This window comes from Nuphar pumila, chromosome 9 (assembly GCF_984573655.1).
Source record: "Nuphar pumila chromosome 9, dmNupPumi1.hap1.1, whole genome shotgun sequence".
NCBI classification, from domain to species: domain Eukaryota; kingdom Viridiplantae; phylum Streptophyta; class Magnoliopsida; order Nymphaeales; family Nymphaeaceae; genus Nuphar; species Nuphar pumila.
The window spans coordinates 39,271,317-39,277,446 of record NC_143257.1 but is presented as its reverse complement, the minus strand read 5'-3'; positions in this window follow the sequence as shown (position 1 = coordinate 39,277,446).

Here is a 6,130-nt window from a genome sequence, read left to right as displayed (position 1 = left end):
CGAACTCTTTCAGAGAAGAGTAAGGCAACTCTTTTGACAACGCAAAATATGAATAAGGTAAATTTTCCAACGAAGAATAAGGCAACTCTTTCGGCAATGAGAAAGATGAACGCGAGCGATCCAAAGGAACAAGGCGATTCTTTCGACAACACGAAAGATGTCAAAGGCAATCCAAAGGAATAAGGTGATTCTTTCGACAACGCGAAAGATGATAAAGGTGATCCAAAGGAACAAGGCGAGTCTTTCGACAACGTGAAAGATGATAAGGCGATCCAAATGAACAAGGTGAGTCTTTCGACAACGCGAAAGATGATAAGGCGATCCAAAGGAGTAAGGTGATTCTTTCGACAACACGAAAGATGATAGGGCAATCCAAAGGACTAAGGCGATTCTTTCGACAATGCGAAAAGATGACAAAGGCGATCCAAAGGAGAAAGGTGATTCTTTCGACACCGTGAAAGATGACAAAGGTAATCTAAAGGATTAAGGCGAGTCTTTCGACAACGCAAAAGATGACAAAGGTAATCCAAAGGAACAAGGTGAGTCTTTCGACAACGCGAAAGATGATAAAGGTAATCCAAAGGAACAAGGCGATTCTTTCGACAACGCGAAAGATGATAAAGGCAATCCAAAGGAACAAGGCGATTCTTTCGACAATGCGAAAGATGACAAAGGCGATCGAAAGGAATAAGGCGATTCTTTCGACAACACGAAAGATGATAAGGCGATCCAAAGGAGTAAGGCGATTCTTTCGACAACGCGAAAGATGATAAAGGTAATCCTTTCGGAGAGAAGGCTAATCTTTCAACAACGTGAAAGATGATAAAGGCTATCCTTTCGGAGATAAGGCTAATCTTTCAACAATGTGAAAGACGACAAAGGAAACTCTCTCGAAGGGGTCAAGATGCATCAATATGGACATCAAGCTCTCACTTAACATCAGGATAGCTAGAAAATATTGTCAAAATGTTGAAAATTTTGTTGATTCAAAGTAATTGAAAATGATGCTCATTGTTGTGAAAATATTCCTTCTTTTCTACCTGAAGTATTACCTTCAAACAGGATTGACTTCATAGAATCAAGATTTGGAATCCAAATTGCTCGCGATTGACCTTTTTCAAAGAAATTATCAATTTCCTTGATATGAACAGGAAAGAGAATTTTATATTATGAAAGCAATTGATGAAAGAATATTGATGATAGAATTTCACAAATTTAAAGAAGATCCTTGATAAATGTGGCAGTTTGATATCCTGGGAGCTTTTCTCATGATATTCTTTCTGCGCTCTTTTGGTTTTTGGTTGCATTCTCCTTCATTTTGGAGATGTCTTTGACTTTTCTTTCTTTCTTTTTCCTCTCTATCTCTCTTTTTTGAAAAGGGTATGTCACAAACTCCGTCAACTTGGAGATGTTTCGATCCTTCTTTGCCTCAGGGGTCATGTTGATGATATTGGCTCATTGGCTTGGAGATCTTTGGGTAATAGCTGAAATTGAATATCTTTTAGGGATTGTCGGGAGGTTCATCGCATCTGCCTTCATCTCGACAGTGCTTTGGACTTTCCCTGGAAGGATCCGTCACAAACTCCGTCATCTTGGAGATGTTTCAAATCTTCTTTGGCCCGGGGGGTCTACTCGCTTAATTCGCCTTCATCTTGACGACAAGTGAGAGATCCCTTTTGCGGATATTTAATTGCAGCTTAGGTGATTTTGAGGAGACAGGGCTTGGATGAATTCTCTCTTTTCTAAAGCTCAGGATATTTTCACTGCCTCATATTCACAAGAATGGTCTTTAAAAATGTGACATTGACTGCGATCAATATCAATCATCTATGGCTTTACAAAAACATTGAATCTTCTTTTCTAGCCATATCGAGGATTTATCCTTCATCCTTTTGGTTGGCCAATAGAAAGAATTTGGATTTTGAATCCTTCTTCACAAAAGCTTTGCCTTTTTGGAAGTGATACTGAAGATAAACTCAGGTAAAATTTTGTGCAATAAAATTCTGAAATCAACAGGTAATTGATTGACAAATTGACAAAGTGTTCTTTGAAATCCTTAGTAAAAGAGATCGCTTGACATCCGAGTTGACACATCCATGACGATGGTACTCAATTTCGAAGGTAAGTCCTGGCATAAGGCTGGATTTTAAAGGTAAGCCTAACTCAAAAGTTGGTTTTGAAAGACCATCCGAATCAGGACTCAGGTTTTACAGGGAAAGCTGGAAGATTTGAGTCAAAACTCGAGCCTTCGAAGGAAAACTAAGAAGTTTGGTTTCTAAGGAGATAAAGTTCGGGTCGAAACCCAAATCTTAAAAGGAAAAATTAGGCCAATTCAGATTTTTGAGTCGAAACTCAAATATTCAAAGGAAAGTTGGAAAGTTTGAGTCGGGGCTCGAATCTCAAAGGAAAACTAGGAAGTTCAGATTTTGAAGGAAAGAAAACTTGAGTTAAAACTCAAATCTTTGAAGGAAAGCAGGTAAGTTCGAGTCAGGGCTCGAATCTTAAAAGGAAACTGAAAATTTTAGATTTTGAAGGGAAGAAGACTTGAGTTAAAATTCAAATCTTCAAAGGAAAGCAGGAGAGTTCGAGTCAGGGCCCGAATCTCAAAGGAAAATCTTTAATCAGAAGATTGAATTTTTGAAAATCGATAGTGCGAGAGCTAGGGTTGAAAGTTTTGAGAATGGCCAGTTCGAGGACTGAATTATTTGACTTGCAAAGAAAAAGACCATCATATTTAGATGTGTGTGGTCTGATTTTCAGGATTAAACCCCTTATCCTGAACGGGGATATGAATAAAAATTGGAAAATCATGGAAAATGATTTAGGTTTATCCCTTAACCTGAAGGGGTAAAAAAAATGGATGCAGATTTAATGCAAATGCACATGAAATGTAAATGAATGCAAAACTAATGCAAGTGGGTGCATATACATGCTAAATGAGAGATTGGTTTATCCTGCCTGCATACAGGATGTTTTGAGGTAAAGATAGATTTTTCAAAAAACATGCCCCAGTGTAACTAGGGAGGAAGATTTTGAACACAAAGAAGGATAATCGAGGAATAAGGTGACATGCTTCTTGATTGAGAGACGTCCTAAAGATCGTTCCTTACAAGAGACATATTTCTGAAAAGAGACGAAAATAAAATGGTGCCAAATTATTAGCGAATTTTATTGATGCTTAAAAATCGAGGAAAGGAAACAAAATTATCCCTTTGACATGAAGAAAGTGCTAGAACATGGAACTTTAAATTAAAAGGAAAATGTTATTTTGAAAGTGAGAAATCATTTTGAGAAGAAAATCAACTGCAAGGTTGATTTTGAAGAATGATCAGCGTGAGAGCTGATATTTGAAAGGGGAATCAACACGAGGGTTGATTTTGAAGAGAGATCATCATGAGGGTTGATTTTGAAAATGAATTGGTTTAACAATAATTTTGGAAAAGAAAATCAACACAAAAGTTGATTTTAAAGATAATGGTTCGAAACCAATTTAATAAAAGAAGATCACCTCAATGGTTGATTTTTGAAAAAGATTGGAACGAAACATTAAACTTTTGGGTGATCATAACGAAGATGTTTATAGAAAATTTTCAAGAATTTCACGATTTTTGAAAAAACCTCATAGGTAATTTCATTTCTCTCATGAATGATGTTGGGATTGCCCCTTATCTTGAAAAGAATAGGCAAAGAAGATTCTTTAAAACGAAAACAGGTGCCCTAATGGGGCAAAAGAAAGAAGTATTGGATGAAGAAAATTGATATTTTATTGATAAGCAGAATTGATAACAAAAAGATTACATATTTATAAGCACTCGACAAAAAGGTTGCAAAAACTGGACTGACTTGCCCCTTACGAGGTGACTGGCATAACGAAAGGAAGAAAACAAGAAACTTTGACATCATCAATTTTCTGAATGATCTGGGAAAGGCTTGGTCAGGATGGCCAGCTCGTCTTCTTCTTCTTCTTCAGCAAGGAGGCTCTTGTCAATGCAATCCTGAACAATATTTTTGAAAACAAAACAATGATCAATGTCATGCCCCACTGCCCGATGGAATTTGCAAAACTGATTCTTGAACCTTCCCATGATGGTGGGAGGAGTTGTGGCCTTTGGGAGCTTCACTAATCCCTTAGTCAGCATGAATTCAAGGGCTTCTTCGAGTGTTTGTTTGAGAGGAGTGAACACACGATCACTACTCCAACCTTCACGCTTTATCTTTTCCTTTTGTGGAAAGTTGGTCTGAGATAGCTTGCTATTTTGTCTTTCCTCTCGATCCGCATGGTTGCCCTTACTACCTTTGTTATCATTGCGACTGATGTTGGCGGAGGAGGTGAAATTTGCCTTTTCTTTGGATCTAGATTGTTCTTGACGAGGGTGATACCATCATAGACACCGTTCTCCAACCCCATCTCGAGCCACTCAGCTCGTTCAGTAAGTTCAATGAAAGACTTGGATGGTGAGGTAGAAATGAGACTCCTCAAAGGCTGTGAAAAGTTGTTGAGGATCAATGATAAAGCATGCCTCTCTAATATAGGATCCCTCATTTTGTTGCAGGTCTCTCTCCATCTGCGAATGAAGTCCCTTGCCTTTTCATTTTCATTCTGCCTTAGATTGCAGAGATGGCTCAATGTTGGGAGCACTTCAGTATTGAACAGAAATCGCTCAATGAATAGGTTGACCACCTTATCGAATTCTCGCAGCTCGATTGGATTGATATGCTCGGAGTACCACTTGGTGGCAGTGCCTTCTAAGCTACGAGGAAAACAGAGAAATAGGGCCCTATTGTCTCTCTTGAATTTGGAGCATTCGGCGAAGAACATGGCGAGATGGGCTTTGGGATCACCAGAACCATCGAACTTGATGAACTTGCGGGGCAGATTTTCCAGTTCTTCGTCTCCTTCTAATCCATCATAAAAATCCTCGCTAGTGAAAACTTTCTTGCCCTTGTCGCGAGCTTGTAGGTCTTTAACAACTTTGGCCATTTCTTTGAACTGTGACTGCAGGGGCTCTTCTGCAACTTGATTCTTTGATTTGAGACTCCTCCTTTGTTCTCGGCCCTGTTTCTGAAATGCCGGAGGCACCTCATATTCTTCATCGGTGTCTTCCTCTGATTCTGATTCATCTGAAATTTCCTCTGGCTGAACTTGCTTCTTGGAAGTCTTCTTATCCTTGTGCCCATAGAACTTCTCTCTAAATGGGTTCTTCTCTGCACTGGCCCCAGCCTGTTCACTCATCATTTTGGTCATCATTTTCTGGAACATGGCATACATCTGTGGGTCTATGCCATCCTCCCCTTGATGTTGCTCTTGACTCCTCTCGGATCGCGGGGAGCCCATCTCTTCTTCTGAGGCCAACGAGTACTGAGATGTCGTTGCTCTTTTTCCTGATCTTGTTCGAACCATCAAATGTTGTGGATGCCCTCTGCAGGATGAAGTCTTGGTTAGACTCTGAGGAAATTTTGGATGGGGAAAAAAATGATTATTGACGATATGGTAGACAATTGGAAGAATATCTCATTACTAGGGATGGAGTCGCCGCTGAAATCACGACAATTGTGTTGTCATTCTTTGTAAGAGAAATAACAACGGAAAATGTGCCTTGTTACCTAGGCGAGGTCGTCAACCACGAGGAAAATACCATTTTTAAAGGAAAGAGATATCTCTTGGAAAACAATCCGCAAACGGATTTAGAATAAGGAGAAGGCAAGTGGGTAAACGATTTCCACCGCAGTAATCAAGGTATGCACGAGGAAAATAAGATGAAGAATTTTGCAAATAGACAAAATGATTGATAATTCAATAAGAGAAAACATATGATTTTGGAAAATTGCAGGCAGGATGAAGATGCAGCTGAAAATTCGAGATCCAGTAGAATGGTAGAATGGAAAATCACCTAGAGTTTTGAAAGAAATCGGATATTTGGGAAAATTATCCAGGGTTTTAGGAAATAAAGGAAAATGTGAGAAATATGGATATTTTGAAAATATTTTGGGAAAATGTAAGGAAATAGAGGTAACATACAAACAATCACATCCTGTACAAACATTTATACACATACAGCACTCCCTAAAAGGCTGACTCTAGATGCATTATTTTGAAAACAGCTGTAGGACTCTAATCCTAACTTTAAGT